The sequence below is a fragment of the Schistocerca americana genome, chromosome X (genome assembly GCF_021461395.2).
Source record: "Schistocerca americana isolate TAMUIC-IGC-003095 chromosome X, iqSchAmer2.1, whole genome shotgun sequence".
Lineage (NCBI taxonomy): Eukaryota > Metazoa > Arthropoda > Insecta > Orthoptera > Acrididae > Schistocerca > Schistocerca americana.
The window spans coordinates 12,092,524-12,106,437 of record NC_060130.1 but is presented as its reverse complement, the minus strand read 5'-3'; positions in this window follow the sequence as shown (position 1 = coordinate 12,106,437).

The following is a 13,914-nucleotide window of genomic DNA, read 5'->3' as shown; positions in this document are numbered from 1 at the left end:
TCCGATGCAATTTCTGTGTTGCATCGTCAATAAGAAGGTCAGAGGGATACAGTAAACCTGAAGTGAAGCATCGGAATCTACAACTAGTGTCACAGGAGTGGTTCAAAGCACAAACAGTAAGAAGCGTCAGTTTTCTCGTACTTAAGTCGGCATTGTGCCTTTTGTATTTAATTCCGAGGCAATTTCTGTGTTTCATCGTCAATAAGAAGGTCAGAGGGATACAGTAAACCTGAAATGAAGCATCGGAATCTATAACTAGTGTCATAGGAATGGTTCAAAACACAGACAGTAAGAAGAGTCAGTTTCCTTGTACTTAAGTCAGCATTGTGCCATTTGTATTTAATTCCGGTGCAATTTCTGTGTTTCATCGTCAATAAGGTCAGAGGGATACAGTAAACCTGAGATGAAGCATCGGAAACTATGACAAGTGTCACAGGAATGGTTCGAAGTATAGACAGTAAGAAGAATCAGTTTTCTTGTACTTAAGTCGGCATTGTGCCTTTTATATTTAATTTCGATGCAATTTCTGTGTTTCATCGTTAATAAGAAGGTCAGAGGGATACAGTAAACCTGAAGTGAAGTATCGGCATCTATAACTAGTGTCACAGGAATGTTTCAAAACATAGACAGTAAGAAGAGTCAGTTTTCTTGTACTTAAGTTGGCATTGTGCCTTTTGTATTTAATTCCGATGCAATTTCTGTGTGTCATCGTCAATAAGAAGGTCAGAGGGATACAGTATACCTGAAGTGGAGCATCGGAATCTATAACTAGTGTCACAGGAATGGTTAAAACCATAGACAGTAAGAAAAGTCAGTTTACTTGAACTTAACTCGGCATAGTGCCTGTTGTATTTAATTCCCATGTAATTTCTGTGTTTCATCGTCAATACGAAGGTCAGAGGGATACAGTAAACCTGAAGTGAAGCATCGGAATCTAAAACCGGACTCACAGGAAAGGTTCAAAACATAGACAGTAAGAAGAGCCAGTCTTCTTGTACTTGAGTCGACATTGTGCCTTTTGTATTTAATTCCGATGCAATTTCTGTGTTTCATCGTCAATAAGAAGGTCAGAGGGATACAGTAAATCTGAAGTGAAGCTTCGGAATCTATAACTAGTGTCACAGGAATAGTTCAAAACATAGACAGTAAGAAGAGGCAGTCTTCTTGTACTTAAGTCGGCATTGTGCCTTTTGTTTGTATTCCGATGCAATTTCTGTGTTTCATCGTCAATAAGAAGGTCAGATGGATACAGTAAACCTGAAGTGAAGCATCGGAATCTATAACTAGTGTCACAGGAGTGGTTCAAAACACAAACAGTAAGAAGCGTCAGTTTTCTTGTACTTAAGTCGGTATTGTGCCTTTTGTATTTAATTCCGAGGCAATTTCAGTGTTTCATCGTCAATAAGAAGGTCAGAGAGATACAGTAAACCTGAAGTGAAGCATCGGAATCTATAACTAGTGTCACAGGAATGGTTCAAAACATAGACAGTAAGAAGAGTCAGTTTTCTTTTACTTAAGTCGGCATTCTGCCTTTCGTATTTAATTCCCATGCAATTTCTGTGTTCCATCGTCAATAAGAAGGTCAGAGGGATACAGTAAAACTGAGATGAAGCATCGGAATCTATAACAAGTATCACAGGAATGGTTAAAAGTATAGACAGTAAGAAGAGTCAGTTCTCTTGTACTTAAGTCGGAACTGTGCCATTTATATTTTATTTCCATGCAATTTCTGTGTTTCATCGTGAATAAGAAGGTCAGAGGGATACAGTAAACCTGAAGTGAAGCATCGGAATCTATAACTAGTGTCACAGGAATGGTTCATACCATAGACAGTAAGAAGAGTCAGTTTTCTTTTACTTAAGTCGGCATTGTGCCTTTCGTATTTAATTCCGATGCAATTTCTGTGTTTCATCGTCAATGAGAAGGTCATAGGGATACAGTAAACCTGAAGTGAAGCATCGGAATCTATAACTAGTGTCAAAGGAGATATTCAAAACATGGACAGTAAGAAGAGTCAGATTTCTTGTACTTAAGTTGGCATTGTGCCTTTTGTATTTAATGCCGATTGAATTTCTGTGTTTCATCGTCAATAAGAAGGTCAGAGGGATACAGTAAACCTGAAGTGAAGCATCGGAATCTATAACTAGTGTCACAGCAATGGTTTCTAAACATAGACAGTAAGAAGAGTCAGTTTTCTTTTACTGAAGTGGCATTGTGCCTTTCGTATTTAATTCCGATGCATTTTCTGTGTTTCATCGTCAATAAGAAGGTCAGAGGAATACAGTATTCCTGAAGTGAGGCATCGGAATCTATAACTTGTGTCACAGGAATGGTTCAAAACATAGACAATAAGAAGAATCAATTTTCTTGTACTTAAGTCGGCATTGTGCCTTTTGTATACAATTCCGATGCAATCTCTATGTTTCACCGACAATAAGAAGGTCAGAGGGATACGGTGAACCTGAAGAGAAGCATCGGAATCTATAACTAGTGTCACAGGAATGGTTCAAAACATAGACAGTAAGAAGAGTCAGTCTTCTTGTACTTAAGTCGGCATTGTGCCTTTTGTATTCAAATTCCGATGCAATTTCTCTGTTTCATCGGCAATACGAAGGTCAGAGGGTTACTGTAAACCTGAAGTGAAGCATCGGAATCTATAACTAGTGTCACACAAATGGTTCAAATCATAGACAGTAAGAAGAGTCAGTTTTATTATAATTAAGTCGGCATTGTGCCTTTTGTATTTAATTCCGAAGCAATTTCTGTGTTTCATCGTCAATAAGACGGTCAGAGTGATACAGAAAACCTGAAGTGAAGCATCGGAATCTATAACTAGTGTCACAGCAATGGTTCAAAACATAGACAGTAAGAGGAGTCAGTTTTCTTGTATTTAAGTCGGCATTGTGCCTTTTCTAAATGATTCCGATGCAATATCTGTGTTACGTCGTCAATAAGAAGAACCAAGGGATACAGTAAACCTGAAGTGAAGCATCGGAATCTAAAACCGGACTCACAGGAAAGGTTCAAAATATAGACAGTAAGAAGAGCCAGTCTTCTTGTACTTGAGTCGTCATTGTGCCTTTTGTATTTAATTCCGATGCAATTTCTGTGATTCATCGTCAATACGAAGGACAGAGGGATACAGTAAACCTGAAGTGATGCATCGGAATCTGTAACTAGTGTCACAGGAATGGTTCAAATCATGGACATTAAGAAGAATCAGTTTTCTTGACCTTAAGTCGGCATTGTGCCTTTTCTATTTAATTCCGATGCAATTTCTGTGTTTCATCGTCAATTTGAAGGTCCACGGGATGCAGTAAACCTGAAGTCAAGCATCGGAATCTAAAACTGGTCTCACAGGAGAGGTTCAAAACATAGACAGTAAGAGGAGTCAGATTTCTTGTACTTGAGTCGTCATTGTGCCTTTTGTATTTAATTCCGATGCATTATCTGTGTTTCATCGTCAGTAAGAAGGTCAGAGGGATACAGTAAACCTGAAGTCAAGCATCGGAATCCAAAACTGGTCTCACATGAATGGTTCAAAACATAGACAGTAAGAAGAGCCAGTCTTCTTGTACTTGAGTCGTTATTGTGCCATTTGTATTTAATTCCGATTCAATTTCTGTGTTTCATCGTCAAAAAGAAGGGATACAGTAAACCTGAAGTGAGGCATCGGAGTCTATAACTAGTGCCACAGGAGTGGTTCCAACCATAGGCAGTCAGAAGAGTCAGTTTTCATATAATTAAGTCGGCATTGCTCCATTTGTATTTAATTCCGATGCAATTTCTGTGTTTCATCGTCAATAAGACGGTCAGAGTGATACAGCAAACCTGAAGTGAAGCATCGGAATCTATAACTAGTGTCACAGCAATGGTTCAAAACATAGACAGTAAGAGGAGTCAATTTTCTTGTATTTAAGTCGGCATTGTGCCTTTTCTATATAATTCCGATGCAATTTTTGTGTTTCGTCGTCAATAAGAAGGTCCAAGGGATACAGTAAACCTGAAGTGAAGCATCGGAATCTAAAACCGGACTCACAGGAAAGGATCAAAACATAGACAGTTAGAAGAGCCAGTCTTCTTGTACTTGAGTCGTCATTGTACCTTTTGTATTTAATTCCGATGCATTATCTGTGTTTCATCGTCAGTAAGAAGGTCAGAGGGATACAGTAAACCTGAAGTCAAGCATCGGAATCTAAAACTGGTCTCACAGGAAAGGTTCAAATCATAGACAGTAAGAAGAGCCAGTCTTCTAGTACTTGAGTGTGCATTGTGCCTTTTGAATTTAATGTCGATGCAATTTCTGTGTTTCATCGTCAATAAGAAGGTCAGAGGGAAACAGTAAACCTGAAGTGAAGTATCGGCATCTATAACTAGAGTCACAGGAATGTTTCAAAGCATATACAGTAAGAAGAGTCAGTTTTCTTGTACTTAAGTTGGCATTGTGCCTTTTGTATTTAATTCCGATGCAATTTCTGTGTGTCATCGTCAATAAGAAGGTCAGAGGGATACAGTATACCTGAAGTGGAGCATCGGAATCTATAACTAGTGTCACAGGAATGGTTAAAACCATAGACAGTAAGAAAAGTCAGTTTACTTGAACTTAACTCGGCATAGTGCCTTTTGTATTTAATTCCCATGTAATTTCTGTGTTTCATCGTCAATAAGAAGGTCAGAGGGATACAGTAAACCTGAAGTGAAGCATCGGAATCTATAACTAGTGTCAAAGGAGATGTTCAAAACATAGACAGTAAGAAGAGTCAGATTTCTTGTACTTAAGACGGCATTGTGCCTTTTGTATTTAATGCCGATTAAATTTCTGTGTTTCATCGTCAATAAGAAGGTCAGAGGGATACAGTAAACCTGAAGTGAAGCATCGGAATCTATAACTGGTGTCACAGGAATGGTTCAAAACATAGACAGTAAGAAGAGTCAGTTTTCTTTTACTTAAGTCGGCATTGTGCCTTTCGTATTTAATTCCGATGCAATTTCTGTGTTTCATCGTCAATAAGAAGGTCAGAGGGATACAGTATTCCTGAAGTGAGGCATCGGAATCTATAACTAGTGTCACAGGAATTGTTCCAAACATAGGCAATAAGAAGAATCAATTTTCTTGTACTTGAGTCGGCATTGTGCCTTTTGTATAAAATAACGATGGAATTTCTATGTTTCATCGACAATAAGAAGTTCAGAGGGATACAGTGAACCTGAAGTGAAGCATCGGAATCTATAACTAGTGTCACAGGAATGGTTCAAAACATAGACACTAAGAAGAGTCAGTATTCTTGTACTTAAGTCGGCATTGTGCCTTTTGTATTCAATTCCGATGCAATTTCTCTGTTTCATCGTCAATATGAAGGTCAGAAGGATACAGTAAACCTGAAGTGAAGCATCGGAGTCTATAACTAGTGCCACAGGAATGGTTCAAAGCATAGACAGTAAGAAGAGTCAGTTTTATTATAATGAAGTCGGCATTGTGCCTTTTGTATTTAATTCCGATGCAATGTCTGTGTTTCATCGTCAATAAGATGGTCAGAGGGATACAGTAAACCTGAAGTGAAGCATCGGAACCTATAACTAGTGTCACAATAATGGTTCAAAACACAGACAGTAAGAAGAGTCAGTTTCCTTGTACTTAAGTCGGCATTTTGCCTTTTGTATTTAATTCCGATGCAATTTCTGTGTTTCATCGTCAATAAGGTCAGAGGGATACAGTAGACCTGAGATGAAGCATCGGAATCTATAACAAGTGTCACAGGAATGGTTCAAAGTATAGACAGTAAGAAGAGTCAGTTTTCTTGTACTTAAGTCGGCATTGTGCCTTTTATATTTAATTTCGATGCAATTTCTGTGTCTCATCGTCAATAAGAAGGTCAGAGGGATACAGTATACCTGAAGGGAAGTATCGGCATCTATAACTAGTGTCACAGGAATGTTTCAAAACATAGACTGTAAGAAGAGTCAGTTTTCTTGTACTTAAGTTGGCATTGTGCCTTTTGTATTTAATTCCGATGCAATTTCTGTGTTTCATCGTCAATAAGAAGGTCAGAGGGATACAGTAAAAATGAAGTGAAGCATCGGAACCTATAACTAGTGTCACAGGAATGGTTAAAAGCATAGAGAGTAGGAAGAGCCAGTTTTCTTGTACTTAAGTCGGCATAGTGCCTTTTGTATTTAATTCCCATGCAATTTCTGTGTTTCATCGTCAATAAGAAGGTCTGAGGGATACATTAAATCTGTAGTGAAGCATCGGAATCTATAACTAGTGTCAAAGGAGATGTTCAAAACAGAGACAGTAAGAAGAGTCAGATTTCTTGTACTTAAGTCGGCATTGTGCCTTTTGTATTTAATGCCGATTAAATTTCTGTGTTTCATCGTCAATAAGAAGGTCAGAGGGATACAGTAAACATGAAGTGAAGCATCGGAATCTATAACTAGTGTCACAGGAATGGTTCAAAACATAGACAGTAAGAAGAGTCAGTTTTCTTTTACTTAAGTCGGCATTGTGCCTTTTGTTTTCAATGCCGATTAAATTTCTGTGTTTCGTCGTCAATAAGAAGGTCCAAGGGATATAGTTAACCTGAAGTGAAGCATTGGTATCTAGAACCGGACTCACAGGAAAGGTTCAAAACATAGACAGTAAGAAGAATCAGTCTTCTTGTACTTAAGTCGGCATTGTGCCTTTTGTATTCAATTCCGATGCAATTTCTCTGTTTCATCGTCAATACGAAGGTCAGAGGGTTACAGTAAACCTGAAGTGAAGCATCGGAATCTATAACTAGAGTCACACAAATGGTTCAAATCATAGACAGTAAGAAGAGTCAGTTTACTTGTACTTAAGTCGGCATTGTGCCTTTTGTATTTAATTCCGATGCAATTTCGGTGTTTCATCGTCAATAAGAAGGTCAGAAGGATACAGTAAACCTGAAGTGAAGCATCGGAGTCTATAACTAGTGCCACAGGAATGGTTCAAAGCATAGACAATAAGAAGAGTCAGTTTTATTATAATGAAGTCGGCATTGTGACTTTTGTTTTTAATTCCAATGCAATTTCTGTGTTTCATCGTCAATAAAAAGGTCAGAGGGATACAGTAAACCTGAAGTGAAGCATCGGAATCTATAACTAGTGTCACAGGAATGGTTAAAAACATAGAAAATAGGAAGAGTCAGTTTTCTTGTACTTAAGTCGGCATTGTGCCTTTTGTATGTAATTGCGATGCAATTTCTGTGTGTCATCGTCAATAAGAAGGTCAGAGGGATACAGTATAGCTTAAGTGGAGCATCGGAATCTATAACTAGTGTCACAGGAATGGTTAAAACCATAGACAGTAAGAAAAGTCAGTTTACTTGTACTTAAGTCGGCATAGTGCCATTTGTATTTAATTCCCATGTAATTTCTGTGTTTCATCGTCAATAAGAAGGTCAGAGGGATACAGTAAACCTGAAGTGAAGCATCGGAATCTATAACTAGTCTCAAAGGAGATGTGCAAAACATAGACAGTAAGAAGAGTCAGATTTCTTGTACTTAAGTCGGCATTGTGCCTTTTGTATTTAATGCCGATTAAATTTCAGTGTTTCATCGTCAATAAGAAGGTCAGAGGGATACAGTAAACCTGAAGTGAAGCATCGGAATCTATAGCTAGTGTCACAGGAATGGTTAAAATCATAGACAGTAAGAAGAGTCAGTTTTCTTTTACTTAAGTCGGCATTGTGCCTTTCGTATTTAATTCCGATGCAATTTCTGTGTTTCATCGTCAATAAGAAGTTCAGAGGGATACAGTAAACCTAAAGTGAAGCATCGGAATCTATAACTAGTGTCCAAGGCGATGTTTAAAACATGGACAGTAAGAAGAGTAAGATTTGTTGTACTTAAGTCGGATTTGTGCCTTTTGTATTTAATGCCGATTAAATTTCTGTGTTTCATCGTCAATAAGAAGGTCAGAGGGATACAGTAAACCTGATGTGAAGCATCGGAATCTATAACTAGTGTCACAGGAATGGTCCAAAACATAGTCAGTAAGAAGAGTCAGTTTTCTTTTACTTAAGTCGGCATTGTGCCTTTCGTATTTAATTCCGATGCAATTTCTGTGTTTCATCGTCAACAAGAAGGTCAGAGGGATACAGTATTCCTGAAGTAAGTCATCGGAATCTATAACTAGTGTCACAGGAATGGTTCAAAACATAGGCAATAAGAAGAATTAATTTTCTTGTACTTAAGTCGGCATAGTGAATTTTGTATATAATTCCGATGCAATTTCTATGTTTCATCGACAATTAGAAGGTCAGAGGGATACAGTGAACCTGAAGTGAAGCATCGGAATCTATAACTAGTGTCACAGGAATGGTTGAAAAAATAGACAGTATGAAGAGTCAGTCTTCTATTACTTAAGTCGGCATTGTGCCGTTTGTATTCAATTCCGATGCAATTTCTCTGTTTCATCGTCAATACGAAGGTCAGAGGGTTACAGTAAACCTGAAGTGAAGCATCGGAATCTATAACTAGTGTCACACAAATGGTTCAAATCATAGACAGTAAGAAGAGTCAGTTTACTTGTACTTAAGTCGGCATTGTGCCTTTTGTATTTAATTCCGATGCAATTTCTGTGTTTCAACGTCAATAAGAAGGTCAGAGGGATACAGTAAACCCGAAGTGAAGCATCGGAGTCTATAACTAGTGCCACAGGAATGCATCAAAGCATAGACAGTAAGAAGAGTCAGTTTTATTTTAATGAAGTCGACATTGTGCCTTTTGTATTTAATTCCGATGCAATTTCTGTGTTTCATCGTCAATAAGAAGGTCAGAGGGATACAGTAAACCTGATGTGAAGCTTCGGAAGCTATAACTAGTGTCGCAGGAATAGTTCAAAACATAGACAGTAAGAAGAGGCAGTCTTCTTGTACTTAAGGCGGCATTGTGCCTTTTGTTTGTATTCCGATGCAATTTCTGTGTTTCATCGTCAATAAGAAGGTCAGAGGGATACAGTAAACCTGAAGTGAAGCATCGGAATCTATAACTAGTGTCACAGGAGTGATTCAAAACACAAACAGTAAGAAGCGTCAGTTTTCTTGTCCTTAAGTCGGCATTGTGCTTTTTGTATTTAATTCCGATTCAATTTCTGTGTTTCATCGTCAATAAGAAGGTCAGAGGGATACAGTAAACCTGAAGTGAAGCATCGGAACCTATAACTAGTGTCACAGGAATGGTTCAAAGCACAGACAGTAAGAAGAGTCAGTTTCCTTGTACTTAAGTCGGCATTGTGCCTTTTGTATTTCATTCCGATGTAATTTCTGTGTTTCATCGTCAATAAGGTCAGAGGGATACAGTAAACCTGAGATGAAGCATCGGAATCTATAACAAGTGTCACAGGAATGGTTCAAAGTATAGACAGTAAGAAGAGTCAGTTTTCTTGTACTTATGTCGGCATTGTGCCTTTTATATTTAATTTCGATGCAATTTCTGTGTCTCATCGTCAATAAGAAGGTCAGAGGGATACAGCAAACCTGAAGTGAAGCTTCGGAATCAATAACTAGTGTCACAGGAATAGTTCAAAACATAGACAGTAAGAAGAGGCAGTCTTCTTGTACTTAAGTCGGCATTGTGCCTTTTGTATTTAATTCCGATGCAATTTCGGTGTTTCATCGTCAATAAGAAGGTCAGAAGGATACAGTAAACCTGAAGTGAAGCATCGGAGTCTATAACTAGTGCCACAGGAATGGTTCAAAGCATAGACAATAAGAAGAGTCAGTTTTATTATAATGAAGTCGGCATTGTGACTTTTGTTTTTAATTCCAATGCAATTTCTGTGTTTCATCGTCAATAAAAAGGTCAGAGGGATACAGTAAACCTGAAGTGAAGCATCGGAATCTATAACTAGTGTCACAGGAATGGTTAAAAACATAGAAAATAGGAAGAGTCAGTTTTCTTGTACTTAAGTCGGCATTGTGCCTTTTGTATGTAATTGCGATGCAATTTCTGTGTGTCATCGTCAATAAGAAGGTCAGAGGGATACAGTATACCTTAAGTGGAGCATCGGAATCTATAACTAGTGTCACAGGAATGGTTAAAACCATAGACAGTAAGAAAAGTCAGTTTACTTGTACTTAAGTCGGCATAGTGCCATTTGTATTTAATTCCCATGTAATTTCTGTGTTTCATCGTCAATAAGAAGGTCAGAGGGATACAGTAAACCTGAAGTGAAGCATCGGAATCTATAACTAGTCTCAAAGGAGATGTGCAAAACATAGACAGTAAGAAGAGTCAGATTTCTTGTACTTAAGTCGGCATTGTGCCTTTTGTATTTAATGCCGATTAAATTTCTGTGTTTCATCGTCAATAAGAAGGTCAGAGGGATACAGTAAACCTGAAGTGAAGCATCGGAATCTATAACTAGTGTCACAGGAATGGTTCAAATCATAGACAGTAAGAAGAGTCAGTTTTCTTTTACTTAAGTCGGCATTGTGCCTTTCGTATTTAATTCCGATGCAATTTCTGTGTTTCATCGTCAATAAGAAGGTCAGAGGGATACAGTAAACCTAAAGTGAAGCATCGGAATCTATAACTAGTGTCAAAGGCGATGTTTAAAACATGGACAGTAAGAAGAGTAAGATTTGTTGTACTTAAGTCGGCATTGTGCCTTTTGTATTTAATGCCGATTAAATTTCTGTGTTTCATCGTCAATAAGAAGGTCAGAGGGATACAGTAAACCTGATGTGAAGCATCGGAATCCATAACTAGTGTCACAGGAATGGTCCAAAACATAGTCAGTAAGAAGAGTCAGTTTTCTTTTACTTAAGTCGGCATTGTGCCTTTCGTATTTAATTCCGATGCAATTTCTGTGTTTCATCGTCAACAAGAAGGTCAGAGGGATACAGTATCCTGAAGTGAGTCATCGGAATCTATAACTAGTGTCACAGGAATGGTTCAAAACATAGGCAATAAGAAGAATTAATTTTCTTGTACTTAAGTCGGCATAGTGAATTTCGTATATAATTCCGATGCAATTTCTATGTTTCATCGACAATTAGAAGGTCAGAGGGATACAGTGAACCTGAAGTGAAGCATCGGAATCTATAACTAGTGTCACAGGAATGGTTGAAAAAATAGACAGTATGAAGAGTCAGTCTTCTATTACTTAAGTCGGCATTGTGCCGTTTGTATTCAATTCCGATGCAATTTCTCTGTTTCATCGTCAATACGAAGGTCAGAGGGTTACAGTAAACCTGAAGTGAAGCATCGGAATCTATAACTAGTGTCACACAAATGGTTCAAATCATAGACAGTAAGAAGAGTCAGTTTACTTGTACTTAAGTCGGCATTGTGCCTTTTGTATTTAATTCCGATGCAATTTCTGTGTTTCATCGTCAATAAGAAGGTCAGAGGGATACAGTAAACCTGAAGTGAAGCATCGGAGTCTATAACTAGTGCCACAGGAATGCATCAAAGCATAGACAGTAAGAAGAGTCAGTTTTATTTTAATGAAGTCGGCATTGTGCCTTTTGTATTTAATTCCGATGCAATTTCTGTGTTTCATCGTCAATAAGAAGGTCAGAGGGATACAGTAAACCTGATGTGAAGCTTCGGAATCTATAACTAGTGTCGCAGGAATAGTTCAAAACATAGACAGTAAGAAGAGGCAGTCTTCTTGTACTTAAGGCGGCATTGTGCCTTTTGTTTGTATTCCGATGCAATTTCTGTGTTTCATCGTCAATAAGAAGGTCAGAGGGATACAGTAAACCTGAAGTGAAGCATCGGAATCTATAACTAGTGTCACAGGAGTGATTCAAAACACAAACAGTAAGAAGCGTCAGTTTTCTTGTCCTTAAGTCGGCATTGTGCTTTTTGTATTTAATTCCGATTCAATTTCTGTGTTTCATCGTCAATAAGAAGGTCAGAGGGATACAGTAAACCTGAAGTGAAGCATCGGAATCTATAACAAGTGTCACAGGAATGGTTCAAAGTATAGACAGTAAGAAGAGTCAGTTTTCTTGTACTTATGTCGGCATTGTGCCTTTTATATTTAATTTCGATGCAATTTCTGTGTCTCATCGTCAATAAGAAGGTCAGAGGGATACAGCAAACCTGAAGTGAAGCTTCGGAATCAATAACTAGTGTCACAGGAATAGTTCAAAACATAGACAGTAAGAAGAGGCAGTCTTCTTGTACTTAAGTCGGCATTGTGCCTTTTGTTTGTATTCCGATGCAATTTCTGTCTTTCATCGTCAATAAGAAGGTCAGAGGGATACAGTAAACCTGAAGTGAAGCATCGGAATCTATAACTAGTGTCACAGGAGTGATTCAAAACACAAACAGTAAGAAGCGTCAGTTTTCTTGTACTTAAGTCGGCATAGTGCCTTTTGTATTTAATTCCCATGCAATTTCTGTGTTTCATCGTCAATAAGAAGGTCAGAGGGATACATTAAATCTGTAGTGAAGCATCAGAATCTATAACTTGTGTCAAAGGAGATGTTCAAAACAGAGACAGTAAGAAGAGTCAGATTTCTTGCACTTAAGTCGGCGTTGTGCCTTTTGTATTTAATGCCGATTAAATTTCTGTGTTTCATCGTCAATAAGAAGGTCAGAGGGATACAGAAAACGAGAAGTGAAGCATCGGAATCTATAACTAGTGTCACAGGAATGGATCAAAACATAGACAGTAAGAAGAGTCAGTCTTCTTGTACTTAAGTCGGCATTGTGCCTTTTGTATTTAATACCGATTAAATATCTGTGTTTCATCGTCAATAAGAAGGTCAGAGGGATACAGTAAACGTGAAGTGAAGCATTGGAATCTGTAACTAGTGTCACAGGAATGGTTCAAAACATAGACAGTAAGAAGAGTCAGTTTTCTTTTACTTAAGTCGGCATTGTGCCTATTGTATTCAATGCCGATTAAATTTCTGTGTTTCGTCGTCAATAAGAAGGTCCAAGGGATATAGTAAACCTGAAGTGAAGCATTGGTATCTAGAACCGGTCTCACAGGAAAGGTTCAAAACATAGACAGTAAGAAGAGTCAGTCTTCTTGTACTTAAGTCGGCATTGTGCCTTTTGTATTCAATTCCGATGCAATTTCTGTGTCTCATCGTCAATAAGAAGGTCAGAGGGATACAGCAAACCTGAAGTGAAGCTTCGGAATCAATAACTAGTGTCACAGGAATAGTTCAAAACATAGACAGTAAGAAGAGGCAGTCTTCTTGTACTTAAGTCGGCATTGTGCCTTTTGTTTGTATTCCGATGCTTTTTCTGTGTTTCATCGTCAATAAGAAGGTCAGAGGGATACAGTAAACCTGAAGTGAAGCATCGGAATCTATAACTAGTGTCACAGGAGTGATTCAAAACACAAACAGTAAGAAGAGTCAGTTTACTTGTACTTAAGTCGGCATAGTGCCATTTGTATTTAATTCCCATGTAATTTCTGTGTTTAATCGTCTATAAGAAGGTCAGAGGGATACAGTAAACCTGAAGTGAAGCATCGGAATCTATAACTAGTCTCAAAGGAGATGTGCAAAACATAGACAGTAAGAAGAGTCAGATTTCTTGTACTTAAGTCGGCATTGTGATTTTTGTATTTAATGCCGATTAAATTTCTGTGTTTCATCGTCAATAAGAAGGTCAGAGGGATACAGTAAACCTGAAGTGAAGCATCGGAATCTATAACTAGTGTCACAGGAATGGTTCAAATCATAGACAGTAAGAAGAGTCAGTTTTCTTTTACTTAAGTCGGCATTGTGCCTTTCGTATTTAATTCCGATGCAATTTCTGTGTTTCATCGTCAATAAGAAGGTCAGAGGGATACAGTAAACCTAAAGTGAAGCATCGGAATCTATAACTAGTGTCAAAGGCGATGTTCAAAACATGGACAGTAAGAAGAGTAAGATTTGTTGTACTTAAGTCGGCATTGTGCCTTTTGTATTTAATGCC